This window comes from Pleurodeles waltl, chromosome 11, assembly GCF_031143425.1.
Source record: "Pleurodeles waltl isolate 20211129_DDA chromosome 11, aPleWal1.hap1.20221129, whole genome shotgun sequence".
Classification (NCBI taxonomy): domain Eukaryota; kingdom Metazoa; phylum Chordata; class Amphibia; order Caudata; family Salamandridae; genus Pleurodeles; species Pleurodeles waltl.
This window is the reverse complement of record NC_090450.1, coordinates 223,280,351-223,300,606: the sequence shown is the minus strand read 5'-3', so window position 1 is coordinate 223,300,606 and position 20,256 is coordinate 223,280,351. Positions and strand designations below refer to the sequence as shown.

Here is a 20,256-nt window from a genome sequence, read left to right as displayed (position 1 = left end):
TTGAGACAGTGGATGGTAGGATGGGGCCTTTTGGATGTGTGGCGCAGTAGGCATATAGCAGAAACGGAATACTAATTTTACTCGCCCCCCCCACATGCATGGCACTCACCTCTCGACAGAATCCTATGTCCTGCACACCTTCAATCTAGCCTAATAGGTGCCACATACATAGGAAAGATGATCTACCACAATAATGCTATCATGGGTCTATATGCTGGCCCCAATCTCCGCCCTCTGCTGTTCTTCGAGAGAAACTTGCTAAACACGATAGATACATATTTCTCCCAAAATGAAGGCCCTGCCTCCTCTCCACTAATGGAGTGGGAAACTTGCAAGGTGGTGATTAGGAGTACATCTGTTGCGGCGGTGGTGGGAGCCAGACGGGAAGTCGAGCGGGAGCTTACATACATAGAGAATAAATTGGGCTCACTTGAAAAGGCTGCAATCAAGGATGCATAGGCTGCGCATGATTTACAAGAAACCCAAATTACATATGCTGACCTCTTATCTATCGAGTTTTATTCCATGTACTCGGCGCGACTAGTCCCACAAATGGAAAAACTCTACAATGCTACGATGCTTCCTTGAAGGAGGGCTTGCTTCCCCCTACCACTAGCGAAGCGTTTCGTAATATCCCTGTTGAAACACGGGATGCCCCTCACAGAGCTCAACTCATATTGACCACTGTCGATCTTAAACACAGATTATAAAATCCTGGGTAAAATTCTTGCCCTTAGGCTACTCCCCCTGCTAGCATAGTGGATGTAGCTCGGGAGAAATACCCCTATGCAGGCTAAAGATCTTTAGATGTTCGCCAAGCCTTTGACACCCTGGGGTAGGTCTTAATGTAAGTGGTATTAGCCCAATATGGCATGCCCCAGGCCTATATCCCATGGGTTAGTCTTTTATATACACAGCCCATGGAAAGAGCTAGAACTGGTCCTCTAATCTCAAATTCATACAAACTGTTGTGTGGGACCATGCAGGGATGCCCTATTAGCGCTCCTATTCGTGTTGGCAATTGAACCTATAGCACAGCGTATCTGTCAGGATTCCACAGGGTGGGGTATTCCTATAGAATGAATGACCCATTCCATATCATGCAGATGATATGATCCTATAAATTAAAGACCTCCCAAGAGGATTGGAGGAGATTGCACAGTTATTGGCCACTTTTGTATGGCTTTCCGGCCTCTACATGAATGTAAACACATCCTGTGTATTTATGTTCACATGCACCCCCTATTGGCACCCCACTGTGATTTGGTCACACGAACCTCCAGGTAGTTCCCCACACATTTCACTGTTTGGGTATCCAGGTGTACCGTGAGACCCAGGATATACTTGAGGGCAACCTCCTACGAGCCATTAACTCTCTTAAGACTCAAATACCTTCCTGGATCATCTTGCCTTTGTCTTTGGCAGGCCATCTATCCATTGCCAAGATGGTCATGTTACCATGACTTCTGATATTATTTTGCTAATCTTTTAATCTTTTAGAGGTAGTACCTACATGGTTATTTAGATTGTTGAATTCCATGCTGGTGGAGCTTTCCTGGAGGTAAGAACGCCACAGGGTAGGCCTCACCAAACTGCAGTTACCAACAGATAGTGGCAGTATGGGGCCCCTGACTTCAAGGAAAATTGTATTGCGGGCAGCTACAATGGCTGTCTTATTGGCTGGCAGGGCACAGACTGTCAGATATTGGATACATGCCTGAACAATTGAACAAAGGCCAGTTACATAATTTGATATGTCCAGGGAAGGAATTGCCACAGGTCACCACTCTTTTATTACGTGTGGCCCTCACCTACTGGAAGATGGCACCGAAATACACTGCCACCATTCTTCCTTATGCTCCAAATGTCCCAGTGTATGGTCTCGCCATGACTTTAGGTGCGTTGATGGTGCGACAACTGGCTCTGTAGGAGCAAGGGGGGTGGAGTTGACGGTGGGCTCGTTGTTACAGGATGGTGCGTTGATGTTGCATGTTGACTTTGTACAACTGCATGGACACCCTGAAACGCACTTTCTGATGCATTCGAGCATACTCCGTTCTGTACGGATGCACTGTGCACCTGACGGGTCGGAGCCACTTACGCACAAACAACCTCAAGTGTTACACAGCACGGGCAACAGCAGACATCTAGTCTGTTATTTATACCGCAGGATCGGGGCACATCAGGAACAGAACTTAGCTCATTGAAACTCAAATGGGAGACTGAACTAAATCTTTAATTATCAGACCGGGACTGGACCCGAATCCTAGAAAATAGTGTCACGTAATGCAAGATTCAAGTTTATTCAATTCTCCATATTACACAGATCATATTTACCACCACACAGAATCAACACAATGTTCTCCACTGACACATCCACCTGTCCCCGCTGTAAAAGCTCAGATGCTGACCTACTCCGTAAGTTGTGGGCCTGGCCATATTTAGTCCCTTACTGGATAGGTATCACTGCATCCCTATCACACATCACAGATCTAAATCAATGGAACACCCGTGCACAATGCCTCCTGGGTTTGTACCCCAGACCCAAGGGATCCACAGTAATTTCCCAGTTTGCTAACCTGGTCCTATTGTTGGCAAAGAGACTCATAATGAGATACTGGAAGTCCCCGGGAGATCCCCAAGTAGACCACTGGTGGGTGGAGGTGGAACGCTAGGGAATAGCCAAAAGTGCTGCCTTGCAGAGGGAAGAGTACAAAGGTATTAGTAAAAAACCCACCTCGCACAAAAGGGATTCATTAATGGAGGGCCTCAAAGCTCTGGAAGCGCAATCTGATGGGGAGGACTAGGCAATTATTTATATAATACCATCAGGTACGATGGGACCACCTCCATATCCACCACACATACTCCCACTACAATAATAACCATCTTCTACATGCGTCCAAGCATAATAAACCACATCCTCGATTACTATTAGGTTACATGTTCAGCTGGTTAGAGGGGTGGGTGGTAGTTTATAGCATGTAAAACTACTGTAATGTACAATATTTCTCTTGAATGAATCACACAATATGCTAAACGCCATACTGATGTATTTTTCCATTACAATGTAATACTAACTAACTTGAGCATACAATGATTATTGTAATAGACCCATAAAAAACTAATAAAGTTTGTGTTAAAAATATGCATATATATAGCCATGGGAAAGTTGACAATAACTTTATGGATGTGCAATTTGGAAATTTACCCTGTAGCTGCAGGATTACAGAATTTTAATTTATATGAAAGTATCTTAATTAAATCTTTACATCTTTTTCAAACTATTATTAGAATGCAACCTAAATCTGGAAAATTTAAAGCTCAAGAACTGATTTTCACAAAATATTGACACTGTTGGAGCACAGCGGAAATTAGGAGAACCTTTAGTTGTATTAGTAAACGGAATTCCAACAAAAAGATTTTGATAATCATTTCTAAAATACAAGATGCTATTTCATAGTTGTTATACAATAAAGTACACTACCAGAATTTTAAACTGAATAACTTCATAGCTACAAATGACCTACTAGATCCAGACAAAACTAACATAGGCAGTTTCAGAAAACTTACTAAAGAACACTCAGAAGAAATATAGGAGTACTATAGTATACACCCATTGCATTCAAAATATGTATTGGGTGATGCCTCATAACTCTATCAAATGTGGAAGGCAACAGGAGATTCTGTTAGTATTTGGGAAAAACTTTAGAAGTTTCAAGTTATACAGCTTAATTTCCCACAGGCAAAGGAGGGCAATATGATGATCGTCCCATTCAAATGTCTGCACTGGAATATCGTTCTACAAGACTATATTCTGAAGACCCAGTTTTTAGGCACAACGGGCCAGATGTAGCAAAGGAGTTGCGCGTCGCAAATGGCGAAAATCGTCGTTTGCGAGGCGCAATTGCCTCTTTGCTATGCGGAAATGCATATTGCGAGTCAGGACCGACTCACAATATGCATTCCAGAATCGCAAATAGGAAGGGGTGTTCCCTTCCTATTTGCGATTTGGAGTGGCATGCAATACCATTTGCGACCGCATATGCGGTCGCAAAGGGTGTCGCAGTTACCATCCACTTCAAGTGGATGGTAACCCACTCGCAAATTGGAAGGGGTCCATGGGGACCCCTTCCCCTTTGCGAATGGACCCAATACTATTTTTTCAGGGCAGGTAGTGGTCCAAGGGACCACTACCTGCCCTGAAAAAATACCGAAACTAAAGGTTTCGGTTTTTTTTAAAGTGCAGCTCGTTTTCCTTTAAGGAAAACGGGCTACACTTTAAAAAAAAAAAACTGCTTTATTGAGAAAGCAGTCACGAACATGGAGGTCTGCTGACGACAGCAGGCCTCCATGTTTGCGAGTGCCTAGACTCGCTATGGAGCCGCAATTTGCGACCCACCTCATTAATATTAATGAGGTGGGTCATTGCGACCCCATAGCGACTCGCAGACGGTGTCTGAGACACCGTACTGCATACCAATTTGCGAGTTGCAAATTGCGAGTCGCATGGACTCGCAATTTGCAACTCGCAAATTTTATTTTTGCTACATCTGGCCCAACATACCTTACATTTTCAGTTTACTATATCAAAGTAAATGATCAGTTACCTCTTATGCTGTTGCACATGTGATGCGAACTAACAAAGCAGCATAAGATTTCTTAAATAAAGTGGAAACTAATGATGAAAACCTAGAATACAACATAATAAATATTACAGCATTTCAGCCATACAAATGAATGTTGGTTCAGAAGACATTTTGAACCACAATGAATGTTGAGAAATTTGGGACCACTGACTTGGTTTCTTAATTTAAGCTGTGCCAAATACATAAGGGATCATTCATACAATTTCCTAATTGAGGCTAATAATAATTTGACAGATGTGGCTGTGAAAACCCCAGTGGAATTATGTTCTTTAGCTCCAGGAAATGTTTGCAGATTTTTTAATCACAAATTCCAAACTATGCTTACATTCCTAAGAAATAAAATAAAAACCTTGTAGAGGCTGTTGGTTTCTTTTGGAGAAAAAATTATCAAGCAAGAGGTGCATCTCATATTCATATGGTATTACAGATAGAAATCTACTAAAATTTGGATATGACTCTGATGAATTGGCTCTTCAGTTTATTAAACAATGTTATTTCTGAGATCCCGAACAAAGAAACTAACAAACAATTGTGTGAACAAGTTACTAAATTTAAAAGTCAGAAATGTAGAAAATACTGTTCAAGAAAATTTTGCAATGGATCAAAACAATATACTAACTGCTGGGTTGGATTCCCAAAGCCAATTTTAAGAAAAGGATGAGTGACTAATGTGATGTTTTCTGGTGGGAATGTTGTTAATGGAAAGTCCCCAAAAAAACACATCCAATCTAAAAAGAGGACACGCATTACAGTGAATCAATGGCTACAATCCAATAATATTGCATATTTGGAATGCTACTATTGATATCCAAATTGTAGCTGATAGTTCAACTGCTGTTGCTCAGTATGTGACTTTGATAATTACTAAAGCTGAGAAAACAGATATGAAAGAAGTATAAGAAATATGTCTGTGGAGTAATCTCTAACAAAAAGGCTGTACCAATTTAGCCTTCAAATCCTATCTCACAAAGAGGTTAGCAGTTATGAAGCGTGTGACAGTTTAATTTCTTCAAGTTTATATCATAAATCTTGTGCCAGTACATGGCTAGGTTTAGTATTAGCGTCCTGAGAAGAAGAATTTTCAGACGTTTGCCCGAAAGTGAATATCTTGCTCACTCTAAACCTGAAAACAAGGGCATTGTGAAAAAATAGAATTATTGGAAAGCTTGTCACAATATTAAGTGGCTCAATTTTATACTTACAGAAATAATGTCTTCGGGGATGTTCATTGTGGAAAATTTCATGTGCAGGGAACAGATGGTTGCTTCATCCGTCATTACAAACCTACACTAATCAATAACCATAAACTTACATATGATAATCCTGCAAACAAAGAATTTTATTTTTTAGCACTGTTAAAGTTTTTTTTAAACCACAGTGAAAACAGGAAGGACTGATTGCAATATTTATATCTTATGAGGAACCTTTTTATGACTACAAACCCAATATCATCCTTCCAGAATTCAATATTTATGTTCATATGTTTAACCAAGAAATTTTAGATGATAAAAAAAATCCAATCAAAATCTTATGTGATACTGCAAGTACAAAAAACTTTCTAATACAACTTTCTAGTACATGGTACTTGGGGTACTAAATATTTTAAAATAAGGAACAATTGCTATGTGCAAGGTAGAACTTGCTGTGGGAGAAATGTGTAAGGACAGTGAAGACGTTGACTACATATTATCACAATTAAATTGTAAACAATGGGCATTATTTGAAGAAATTTAAGCAAGTGTTGTTCATGGACTAAATCATGAATAGGGTTTATGTATATGTTCCCAATATCAGCCAATATTGAAATATATATCAGGCCAAACTGTTACTGGGAAAAGTTTATTTTAAAAGTTACAACAGTTTACCGTCAAAAACCTACCAATTCAACCTTATCTTGTGTATTTATTATAGGAATAACATTACACCAACTACTATTGCCACCAGGGGAGGACAATAAGAAACTGTGACACATCACAAGAACATCAGAGTTCTTAAAAACCTACACATTTTGATAATAGACAAGGTTAGTATGGTATCCAACTTGATTGTGGCTTTTGTTCACTTACTTATGACAGAAATAGTGTAAACAGCACATGCTAATCTCTTGGAGGTAAACATGTGATTGTTTTTGCCGATCTACTTCAACTGACACGAGTTAAAGGGGTTCCAATTTTTAAACCTGTAACAGCTAAAGAAATGAGAAACTCCTTAGGTAGTGTAGGTAAAATTATATATGGTTTCATTTATTGTACAATGAACTTAGACAAAATACGAGACAAGGAGATGATGCAGAATATGGGAAAATTTGAAAAGATATTAAACTAGGAATTGTAACAGAAAGTGCCAAAAAAAAACTTCAGAGAAGCAGCATATCCACTTTATTCCCAGATTTGAAAACTGCAGGAGAAGTTATGTATTCCCTTCTTTTACAAGCACGTCCTGATGTTTGTTTGACGCCAACCCCTGAAGAATGCAATGATTTAAATATGGGAATGTTATCATTGGAAAATTAAGAAATTATACATTTACCTTGCAAAGATTCACTTGAAACTAATGGAGCCAATATCCCTACAACACAAACCCCATCTACTATTTTATTAAACATGGAGAAATCTTTGTCACGAACAGCCGAATTAAAAAAGACTCATTTATGTGCAAAAATAGTTGTGATATTTAACAATGCCATTTGGATGAAGAACAGGGACTTGTTAATGGAGCAATGGGACGTTTAATTAAGTTTATATAATACAAACGTAATGATGAAATTGAATTTGTTATTGTCAAATTTGACAATATTAAGGACCCCAAACACATTGCAAAAGCAACAGCAAGACTTTTATTAATGAAAGGCATATATTCAAAAAGGAAAATCATTTAGCCTATGCCGTTATAATACATAAATCTCAAAGTTTATGCATTAATTAACATTAGCTCCACTGTTTTTAAACGGGGTATGGCACATGTTGCTTTATCCCCTTTGAAAACATTACAAGGACTATATATTAGATATGCTGAGGACACATAATGTAATGCAGACCCTTCTTGTGTATGAGAATATAATTATTTTAGACAGTTATGTACTCCTTTACTTGGTGATTATTCCGTGGTTTGTAAACCTAAAATATATATGAAAAGGAAAAAAAGAAAGCTTCAGAACAGATGAAACTTTGGAAAATATTGAGCCATGTAAACAAAGAAGGAAAACAACCTTGAAATATTTGACTCTCAGTTTAGTAATGTTAATGATATTAACTGCTATCATTGTCAATTACTTTTGGAAAACACAGATAGGTCTTTTTGTAAGACTGTAGGTAATTTGTATTCCCTACTTCAGTCCAACAAACAAATGTGCTGGTCAAAAAGTGGTGTCTCATACAGTCAATGTTTGCAGAGGAAATGTTTGTTTCTCACTAAATGAGCAACAGGATGCACAGTAATTTTGTTTAGGTATTCGTGAAATACTATGAAACAAGACTTTCTCTTATCCTGATCTTTTTGCTATAAGCTACTATTGGGAACATGAATGTTCCACGGCTCAGTTGCATCGTCTACTGTCAGGGACTTTGAAGGATTTCTACATCTTCCTATTCCAGATTATATATCAATATAATTTAAGAAATAGATATTAAGCTGTGTGCTATAATTTCTGTTTAACCTGTGGATGTAAACTTGTGTCAACACTTGCATTAACTCTGGTGAAGTTATTTTTGTTTAATGATACAAAGAAGTGCTCCAGATAATACAAAAATTAGAAATGTAATTACCAATTTCAATGCTACTCAACTTTCAATATTTGGACCCACTTTTACCTGTCCTGCAATAATTTCCACCATATTAAACACTAAATGAAAACCTTAAATTGAAAACTATAACTATGCTATTTCTAATGTTGGTGCATTTTAAATGTGTTGTTGTTGTAATGTAGTAACCTCTAATTATAACTAAGTTGTATATATATATATATATATATATATCTTTTTTTTTTGTAGGCTGTTCCCCATTTTGTGAACTGCCTCCAATTGACACCTCCAGATCCAAATGGGACCAATGACTTGTTGAGTAACCAAATTATCTATTGGTTTCTCTGTGGTGTTTACCCGTGGTGTTTACCTGGTAAAAGGAGCGCCTTTAAAGGCCTTTCTGGTGACTCTACAGAAACAAGAAACAATAATGCATCAATGACACACAACTGTATTTGGAAGGCTGTGTAAGCAAGGCCATTATTGTAATCCACCTGTCCTCATGAGATACACTAATCCCACATCACAATGATCAACCTAGGTATCCTTTCCTTTCAGCTCTTCTACAAGTCACTTGATAACCAGTTTCTTATTCTGTCATGTAGCACTAATTTTACTAGCAATGTTTGTAAGGTAAAGCCTTTCTTCTGCCTGATCAAATAAATATGTCCACAATATCCCAAGGTATGCTCACACTCACACTCACCCTCACACACGTTCTCTTCCTGTATTCACCATTTCCCAAACTGCAGTACATCATTTTGTCTGATTAAAATACATTTTCTAAAATTACTTTTGAAGACTTAAATGAGCCAGACTAGTAAGTCGCATATGACTCATGCCGGTTTGCAAACTACAGACTAGATCTGGGGGGGTTAATCGAACTTCAAATCAGATGGTACATGCATTTGTTAAGTAGGAATTTCACATACTTGAAAGTACACTGTGCTCTTTATGGGAGAGAAATCAATAGTATTTTGCTTATTGTGCACAAAAACTAAAGAACAAAGATTATGTTGAAATATTACTTTCTAGTTGTTAAAAAAAGGGAAAATCACTGTCACTCCCAGTCAACTTTAAAGGTTTAAGCAACATAAACATCTCTAGTTTCCAACCTTGCTACATTGAAACCGATGTGAATGAAATGCAGCTGAAAGTAACAAGTCCAACACAGTCTTTGAAACCCTTACCATACCATACCTTGAGCATGCGCCAAAAATGTAGTATGAAAATCTTGCAAAGCCATGGTTCACTGACTAACACTTGGAATAGAGAGCAATTTGGAAATAATGTCTTAGTGGTTTCCTAGAAATCAGCCCAGATGGGAAAAGTGTTTTGTAAAATAGGGGGCAGGAGAGACTACAGAGGGCACCTCAGGCATTGAGAAGTCCCATAGAGAATTAAAAAAAGATAATTACAGAGAAGGTGAACAGATGATCATCAGGCCCGCAAATTAATCTAGAGTATCTTTGAAATGTCATAACCTATCTCTCTTGCAATGTACAATCCCAAGAATTAGTGTTAATCCCACTGTATTTTATCTTCTAGTGCAATAGTCTTCAAATATATTAATTCTGCACTGTAGGAAAGAACCCTCTTTTTGGCATGTTACCCCCAATTTCTGCCTGATGTCAGTGTGTTTCACTGTGTCACTGGGATCCTGCTAACCAGGACCCCAGTGCATATGCTCTCTCTCCTCTCAAATTTGTCACTACGTACTGGTAACCCAGTATTTCATCCCAAATTGGCGCACTGGTGCCCCCTCATAAATCCATAGTATATGGTGCTTAGGTACCCAGGGCTTTGAGGTTCCAGGGGATCCCTATGGTCAGAAGCGTTACTTTTGCCACCCATCGGGAGCCCATGCAAAGGCTTCTACAGGACTGCCATTGCAGCCTGTGTGAAATGGCACTTTCACCATATCACAGCCATTTACACTGCACCAGGTCACTTATAAGTTACCTATATGTCAGGCCTTCCAACCCTGAAGGCTGGGTGCAATGTACCTGTGTGTGAGGGCAACCCTGCACTAGCAGAGGTGCTACCATGCCATCCAGAACCATTTCCCCAGTCTTCCTGAGTGCGGGGACGCCATTTTACGCATTCACAGGACAAAGCTTCACAATGGCAACTCCGTATATGGCCATGTAAGGTGTCTAACACCTGGGAATAGTACCCCAATACTGATTCTGTATTGGTTTTACAATTCCATGCACTCTGGGGACTGCACAGTAGACCCCCAGTACTGCCATACCAGCCTTCTGAGGTGTTCCAGGCAGCCCCACCTGCTGCCACCTCACAGACAGGTTTATGCCATCCTGTTGCTCAAGCAGCTCGAGCTCAAGAAAGCAGAACAAGGCAATTCCTTTGGGAGAGGGGTGTTACACCCTCTCCCTTTGGAAATAGGTGTTACAAGCATGGAGGGGTAGCCCCCCAGAGCCTCTGGAAATGCTTTGAAGGGCACAAATGATGCCCTCCCTGCATAATCCAGTCTACACTGGTTCAGGGACCCCCAGTCCCTGCTCTGGCGTGAAACTGGACAAAGGAAAGGGGAGTGACGACTCCCCTGTCCATCACCACCTCAGGGGTGGTGCCCAGAGCTCCTCCAAAGTGTTCCTGGGTTTTGCCATCTTGGATTCCAAGGTGGTGGGGCACTCTGGGAGCATCTTTGTGGCCAGTGCCAGCAGGTGACATCAGAGCACTCCCCTTATAGGTGCTTACCTATGTAGCTGACTAATCCCCCCTTTCAGGGCTATTTAAGGTCTCTCTCCTGAGTGTTTCCTCAGATTTGGAATGCAAGACTCCAGCAGGGATCCTCTGCATCCTTTACTTCACCTTCTACCCACAAAACTGCATCTGGGCACTCCAGGAACTCTACAACCTGCAACAAAGAAGCAAAGACAACTTCTGCAACACTGTATCTTCAGCTCCTGCCAGCAACTGCAACTGTTTCCAGGTCGTGCATCCTCAGAGGACTGCCTGTCTTCAGCCTTCACCAGAAGAATGGAGGAATCTCCCTTGAACTGAAGGAGTCACTTCCCTGCTTCAGCAGACACTGTTCTGCAGTGACAATCGGCGGCGTGGGTCCCCTCTCCTGACGAAGTGTGTGGATCCAGGAACACAGGTGATGGACTGAAGTTGTCCCGACGGTCCTAAGGTCCAGCTGTCCAACTTTGGTGGAGATTAGCACTTGCCTCCCCACGCAAGACAGTACCCCATGCACTGCATGATTTGCAGTTGCCAAGGCTTTTGTGCGACCTTCCACAAAGTTTTTTGTGCACAGCACAGCTCCAGCTCCCAGCACTCCTTCTTGTGAAGCTTCCTGAGTGGTTCTCACGCGGCGTGAGATCCCTTCGTGTCGTGCTGCGTGGGCCTCCATTTGCACCTTCTTTCTCCTCGTGCTGTGGGTCTCCTGTTCGCCCTGCCTGGTCTTATCAGGGCTCTCTGAGTTGCTGAGAGCCCCCTTCTGGGTAGAGGTCACCAGGTCCCTCCTGGTCTTGGGCAGCGCCATTCTCCGCTAACCACGAGCTTTGTGTGTGCCAAGGCTTGTTGGCGGGATCCAGCGACGCAAACCAGACTGCAATCATCCATCTGGCGTGGGACATCATCTGCACCAACCAGGAACCCGCACCCATCTTCTTGGGTGCAGTACTGACTATTCTTCTTCACCGATGATTCTTCTTTTGCACCTTCATCCGGGGTAGCAGGGGGTCCTGTTCTCCCTGGACTCCTCAGTGCTTCTTGGTCTTGGTCCCCTTCTTCCACAGGTCTTCAGGTCCAGGAATCCATCGTTGGTGTCTTGCAGTGTCTTCTGGTTCTTCTATCACGTGTTCTTGTGTGTTCTAGGACACTTACTGTGATTTACTCCTTCTTTCCTGGGCTCTGAGGTGGGTTCTATTACTTACCTAGGGTGTTTTCTTACACTCCCAGCGTCCCTCTACCCACTAGACTTGCCTATGTGGGAAACCGACGTTCGCATTCCACTATGTTAGTATATGGTTTGTGTTCCCCCTAGGCCCATTGCAACCTATTGTGATTTTCACTATTTGCACTGTTTTCCAACAGTTGCTACAGCTATTTCTGCATTCTAGTGTATATACTGTGTATATTACTTACCTCCTAAGGGAGTATAGTCTCTAAGGTATTTTTGGCATTGTGTCACTAAAAGTAAAGTACCTTTATTTTTGAAACACTGAGTATTTTCTTTCATGTGTGTAAGTACTGTGTGACTATAGTGGCATTGCATGAGCTTTATGTCTCATAGATGAGCCTTGGCTGACCAGCTACAGCCACCCATATACTGCCTGGCTTCTAGACATGGACTACATTTCGATAATAAGGGATAACTGGACCTGGTATAAGGTGTAAGTACCTTTGGTTCCCACTATAAACCAGGCCAGCTTCCTACATTGGTGGTGCAGCAGTGGGTAAGTACTTGCAACTGCCTTATCACTCTGTCACTGGTGCGTTCCACGGGAAAGTGTACTCTAAAGCTATAGCTATGCCAATATATACCTAGTACAGGATCTAGCCTCTTACTTTCCTTTCTAAGAGACTAGGGGTTAGGTAGAGTAGCTCTTGTCTTTCCTCTCCCTCTACTCTAACACTCACTACACTATGTCTTCTTCTGAGGCCACCCCTGGAGCCATGGGAACTCCCTATGAGAACATGACTTCCAAAGTACTAAGAGGGCTTTGCTCAGAGAGAAGCTTAGAGTAGGGAAGAACCTAAACAAGAATTTTCTGTTGAGTCTTCTCCTCCAGGATGATCAGGAGCATGCTGATAACCAGGAGGAGGAAAGAGAGGGAGATTCTAACCCCTTAGAGTCAGGTAATCATCCTGTGGATTCAGGGGAGGGCTCTTCGCAAGATCTTCCACCTAGCAGACCTACTAGTGTACTTGGCAGTAGGAGGGGTTCACACACAAGTAGGGCTCCCTTCATACCTAAAAGTCAGGTCCCTAGAGTCAGCAAAGCTAGGGAAAGATCTGCCTCTGCCAATTCTCATCCCACCTCAGTTTCTGAGGCGTCCCACACTTCCACTCCAGGGGATGACTCCATAGAGAGGGAGCTCAGAAAGCTGGGATTGGAGGAGGCTGAAGCTGCAACAGCTAGCCCTAGATTGGGAGGCCTTGGCTGTAGAGAGAGAAAGGCAGGGGTTGGGGTTAGTTCCACATGGTGGCAGCAGCAGTTTCAGGAATTATGGTGTTAGGGAGAATACCTTTAATCCAGGAACTAGCACAAAATTGTTCCCCCTTACAAAGAGGGGGATGGCATCTACAAGTGGTTTGCTGCACTTGAGAGGGCCTGTAAAGTACAGAGGTTCCCTCAGATGCAGTGGGCTGCTATTCTGTGGTTACCCTTTCCTGGAAAGGGGCGAGATAGACTTCTCACTGTCAGGGAGGAAGATTCAGATAATTACAATGTTTTGAAGACAGCACTCTTGGATGGATTTGGCTTAATCACTGAACAATATAGAAATAAGTTCAGAGAGACCAGAAAAGAGTCTTCACAAGATTGGATAGACTTTGTGGACTACTCTGTGAAGGCTTTGGAAGGTTGGTTACATGGCAGCAAAGTGTCTGACTATGAGGGTCTTTATAATCTGATTCTGAGAGAGCATATTCTTAACAATTGTGTGTCTGACGTATTGCACCAGTACTTGGTAGACTTAGATCTGACCTCTCCCCAAGAGTTGGGAAAGAAGGCAGACAAATGGGTCAGAACAAGGGTGCGCAGAAAAGCTCATACAGGCGGTGACAAAGACAAGAAGAAGGATAGTAAGTCACATGGCAAAGGTGGGGACAAAGATAATTAGTCAGAGTCTTCATCAGGTCCACAAACAGTCGTTCTGGGTGCGGGCATAAATCCTCTTCCAACCAACAGGAAAGGCCTTAGTATTACTTATGTAAAAACAAAGGCCATTGGGCAAGTGTTCCCATTTGTCCCAAGAAAAACGCCAAAGCTTACATCACCACAACCCCCACTGCTGCCACTAGTGCCCCTAGCAGTGGTGGTGGGAAAAACACTACAAATAACCAGTCCAAGGGTGTAGCACGGCTCACTTTGGGTAATGTAGTGGGGGTTGGTTTAGTTAGGGAACCCACTGGGGCTGTTTTAATCTCAGATGGTGGCATTGACCTTGCCACCCTTGTTGCTTGTCCCCTTAATATTGATGAGTACAAGCAACAACCCTTAATAAATGGTGTTCAGGTTGAGGCCTACAGGGACACAGGTGCCAGTGTCACAATGGTGATGGAAAAACTGGTAGCCCCTGCGCAACACCTACCTGGTCATCAGTACCAAGTGACTGACACCCATAATAACACTGTTAGCCATCCCATGGCTGTTGTGAATCTCAACTGTTAGGGGGCGGGGGGGACGGGGGATACTGGTCCAAAGAAAGTTGTGGTATCCACTGACCTCCCTGTAAAATGTCTACAGGGCAATGATTTGGAGACTTCAGCTTGGGCTGAAGTGGAATTGGAGGCTCATGCAGCAATGCTGGGCATTCATGGGCACAAATTTGCTCTCACAAGGGCTCAGGCCAAGAAACAAGGAGGACAGGGAAACTTGGATCCTGGAACAACGGACCGAGTGCTCCCAAAAACAAGGGGTAGAAAAGGTAAACCCTTATCCAATATCCCTCCCTCTACTAAAGATTCTCCTTTTGATAAGGATCTACTCCATGTGCAGAACCTACACCAGAGGAGCTCCAAGCTGACACAGCTGAGCTTTTGGGTGCAGGGGGGCCTGCCAGGGAGGAGCTGAGTGTGGCACAGCAGACCTGTCCCTAGAGGGTTTGAGACAGCAAGCTGTCAAACAGGAAGCAGGGGATGTCAGTGACTCTCACAAAGTGTATTGGGAAAACAATCTCCTTTATACAGAGGCAAGGGACCCAAAACCTGGTGCAACCAGGAGACTGGTCATTCCCTTTCAGTACAGAGAGTTTCTTCTAACACTTGCACATGACATTCCCCTTGCTGGACATTCCCCTTGCTTGGGGCAAAGTAAGACCTGGGACAGACTGGTCCCTCACTTTCACTGGCCTCATACATCAGAAGACACAAAAGAGTTCTGTCGCTCTTGTGTCAAAAGACAAGCCAGTGGTAAGACTGGTAACACCCTAAAGTCCCCCTTGATACCACTGTCTGTGGTTGGGATGCCCTTTGAAAGGGTAGTCGTTGACATAGTTGGCCTCCTTGACCCTCCTACTGCTTCTGGCAATAGGTTTATCTTGGTGGTAGTGGACCATGACACTAGATATCCAGAAGCAATTCCTCCGAGGACCACTACAGCTCCTGCAGTGGCAAATGCACTCCTGGGAATATTTTCAAGGGTGGGCTTTCCAAAAGAGGTAATATCAGACAGGGGTAGTAACTTAATGTCTGTATACATGAAAGCAATGTGGAAAGAGTGTGGTGTAACTTATAAATTCACCACACCTTACCATCCTCAGACAGGTGGGTTGGTTGAGAGGTTTAATAAAACTCTCAAAGGTATGATCATAGGACTATCTAAAAAGCTCAGAAGGAGATGGGATGTCCTATTGCCACGGTTAATTTTTGCCTACAGGGAGGTACCCCAGAAGGGGGTGGGATAACCCCCATTTAAACTCCTTTTTGGTCACCCTGTTAGGGGTCCACTTGCACTTGTGAAGAAGGGGTTATGAACTTGGCCTAAGATCTAGAATTGCCGAGTACGTGAAACAAGGCCACCAAAAACTTTCAGGCAAGCCAAGAGTTGTAAAAACAATGGCACGACCAGAAGGCTGTCCAGATGAATGTGTGGGTACTGGTGCCTGTGGCACCAACAGCACTCCAGGACAAATGGAGTGATCCACATCTGATATTGGAGAAAAGGGGTGAGATCACTTATTTAGTGGACTTACGCACTCCCAGAAGTCCTCTAAGAGTACTTTATGTGAACCGCCTGAAATCCTACTATGATAGGGTTGACTTAACCCTACTCATGGCCACTGATGAGGGACAGGAAGATAAGAGTGACCCTCTCCTTGATCTCTTCTCCAGCACTGCAGCTGATGGCTCAGTGGAAGGAGTAGTTCTTGCAGATTGCCTTTCAGGAGAGCAAAATGAGGATTGCAGGAACCTCCTAGGCCAGTTTTCTGAGCTGTTCTCTCTAACACCTGGTTAGACCACTTGGTGTGAACAAACCATAGATACTCGCGACAGTTTACCTGTCAAAGGTAATATTTATAGAAAGCCTGACTATGTAAGGGACTGCATTACATTTGAAGTTCAGAAAATGTTGGACTTAGGAGTGACCGAGCACTCAGATAGCCCCTGGGCCAGGTCAGTGGTGCTAGTACCCAAGTCTCATTCTCAGAATGGTAAAAGGGAGATGAGGTTTTGTTTTGATTATAGAGTGCTCAGTACAGTCACACAGATTGATGCTCATCCTATACCGAGGGCAGATGAGCTTATAGATAAACTGGCCTCTGCCAAGTATCTAAGCACTTTTGACTTGACTGCAGGGTATTGGCAGATCAAGCTATCAGAAGACGCTAAACCAAAGACTGAATTCTCTACCATTGGAGGGCATTATCAGTTCAATGTTATGCCCTTTGGCTTGAAGGATACCCCTGCCACTTTCCAGAGGCTGTTGAACACAATTCTTCAAGGTCTGGAAGCTTTCAGTGAAGCATATCTAGATGATATTGCTGTATTTAGCTCCACCTGGGATGACCACCTGGTCCACCTATGGAAAGTTTTGGAGGCCCTGCAAAAGGCAGGCCTCACTTTCAAGGCTTCAAAATGCCAGCTAGGGCTGGGGAAGGTGGTTTATCTGGGACACCTAGTTGGTGGAGAACATATTGAACCACTACGGGGGAAGATCCAGACTATTTTAGACTGGTCTCCCTCTACAACACAGACCCAGGTCAGAGCCTTTCTTGGTCTCACTGGGTACTACAGGAGGTTCATTAAGAACTATGGCTTAATTGTAGCCCCTCTTAATGACCTCACTTCCAAGAAAATGCCTAAAAATGTATTATGGACAGACAGCTTTTCAGGAGCTTAAGCAGGCTTTGTGTACTGCACCTTTCCTAAAAAGTCCAAACTATTCAAAGAAGTATATTGTCCAGACAGATGAATAAGAGGTAGGGGTTGGGGCAGTGCTATCACAACTCAATTCAGAGGGCCAAGATCAACCTGTTGCTTTTAGTAGTAGAAGGTTGACCCCTAGAGAAAAGTGTTGGTCTGCCATAGAAAGGGAGGCCTTTGCTGTGGTCTGGGCCCTGAAGAAGCTGAGGCTCATTTGGGACACACTCCATAGTTCGGACAGACCACAAACCTCTCTTATGATTAAAACAAATGAAAGGTGAAAACCCTAAATTGTTGAGGTGGTCCATATTCCTACAAGGGATGGGCTTTACAATGGAACATAAACCTGGGAGTAACCACTCCAATGCAGATGGACTCTCCAGATATTTCCACTTAGTTTGGTGGGGGGGGTTGTGTCGGAAAGTAACCTCTTTTTGGCATGTTACCCCCAATTTCGGCCTGAAGTCAGTGTGTTTTACTGTGTCACTGGGATCCTGCTAACCACAGGACCCCAAAGCTTATGGTTTCTCTCCTCTCAAATTTGTCACTACATACATACATACATACATGGTAACCCAGTATTTCATCCCAAATTGACATACTGGTGCCCCGTTATAAGTCATGTTATGCAAAGCACTTGACTTCTGCCCAGCGAGATCGCACTGCGAAAAAAAGAGAAAATGTAGTCCCGTACCTGGACGGAAAACATGGAGCCTCGTATGTTTTCAGTACTTGGTCACTGCGCTCGAGGAGGACTAAACACCAGAAAATGCATGACTTATGAATGCCTTTCACTAGTGAAAGCAAGCAGATTTTAAAAGGCAAGCACACAAACCAATGAAAGAAACTGACCTAACATGGGTGTGGTTTGAAGCCGAAAGAGAGATTACAACACGGGACAGAGCGATTTGCTCTCGCTCGTAAAAAGCAATCTCGGCCTCCCAGAATGACAAAAATATTTTCTCACAACTAAAAAACTGTTAGCTTTGAAGATATTTAACGAGTCAGACATTGCAGTTATGTTCATTTACCCATTTAAGACATACACTCAAGTAAAATATTATCAACATTCTTGTAGCAGTCAGGGCTACATAAAAGTGCAAAAGTATCCATAGTGTGATGCTTTATCAGAAATATGGGGGAGGAACTTTGAGGGATGTTGTGAGCATAAGCACGCTCCTTTTGACACCGACTCCCAGCCAAGACATGGTGGCGTTAGTATCTGCTTACCAGGGGCATAATAAATGCCTCACTTTGCTGGAGTCTGGCGCAACCAAGATTATTAAGGGCCTCCAGGTGGAACTGCACCACAGTTTATAGACGTCTGCTCTTGGGAAAGAGATGGGTGTCATTAAAAGGAGTTTACACCCTCAAAGTACAGACATCTTTGAGATGAGCAGACTATGGTGGTCATTCTGACCCTGGCGGTCTTTGACCGCCAGGGCGGAGGACCGCGGGAGCACCGCCGACAGGCCGGCGGTGCTCCAATGGGGATTCCGACCGCGGCGGTAAAGCCGCGGTCGGACCGGCACCACTGGCGGGGTCCCGCCAGTGTACCGCGGCCCCATTGAATCCTCCGCGGCGGCGCAGCTTGCTGCACCGCCGCGGGGATTCCGACCCCCCCTACCGCCATCCAGATCCCGGCGGTCGGACCGCCAAGATCCGGATGGCGGTAGGGGGGGTCGCGGGGCCCCTGGGGGCCCCTGCAGTGCCCATGCCACTGGCATGGGCATTGCAGGGGCCCCCGTAAGAGGGCCCCTACATGTATTTCACTGTCTGCTGCGCAGACAGTGAAATACGCGACGGGTGCAACTGCACCCGTCGCACAGCTTCCACTCCGCCGGCTCGATTCCGAGCCGGCTTCATCGTGGAAGCCTCTTTCTCGCTGGGCTGGCTGGCGGTCTGAAGGCGACCGCCCGCCAGCCCAGCGGGAAAGTCAGAATTACCGCTGCGGTCTTTCGACCGCGGAACGGTAACCTGACGGCGGGACTTTGGCGGGCGGCCTCCGCCGCCCGCCAAGGTCAGAATGAGGGCCTATATCTACAATGGAGACGGGGCTTGAGTAGTACATCTTTGCCAAAAGTAAGACACCTACGAATGAGTGAGTTTTCACTACTTTTGAGAATTCACAAACACTCCAGTACTACGCTAGGAAAGCGGAGCAAGGTGCTGATTTCCAGGTGCGGGACTGAGGGTATTTTTAGTTTTTGGGTGTAATGCAGGGAGGGGGGGGGGTCAGGGTTTAGGTTTTTGGGATGGGTTGGGGGTTGGAGTGTTTTAGGTTTTAGGGGAGGGGGTTGCGGTTGGGGTAATTTTAGGGGTGGGGGGTTGGGCTGGTTGTGGAGGTGGTGGGGGTCGCAGAGATTTTTAGGGGTGGGGGGCCAGGAGGGACGCATGCTGGAACTGTGCATGCTGATCACTAATGCCTTTACCAGGAATGCCTTTACAACGAAAAATCGTTTTTAAGGCATTCGTGGTAAAGGCATTAGTGATAACAACGAGGTCGTTGTTCGACCGCGTTGTTGAAGCATGGTTGGTTGAAGCACTCGTTGTTTCAACATATAACCGATCCATTCCACTTTTTACCCTACCAGAGGAGTTATTCCAGTCCTTTGAGGAAGTAAAACTCCAACCATTCCTAGAATTGGAAAGTGTCATGTAGGAGTTTTTGGTTGTTGACAAACTCATGAGTTTGAGGGCTTGCACGAATTAAAAAGTCTAACCATACCTTTCTCCACTCTGTTCCCACCTCTTGCATGTGGTTTACTACTGTGTTGTTCTACCTACTCGTGTTGGAGAATTATGCC

At 43.7% G+C, this 20,256-nt stretch overlaps 1 protein-coding gene across 1 annotated transcript in view; it reads right to left on the bottom strand.

The window, feature by feature from the left end:
- Positions 1–20,256, bottom strand: part of GOT1L1 (glutamic-oxaloacetic transaminase 1 like 1) — a 368,573-nt gene that overhangs the window by 239,179 nt on the left and 109,138 nt on the right. The window lies entirely within an intron of this gene.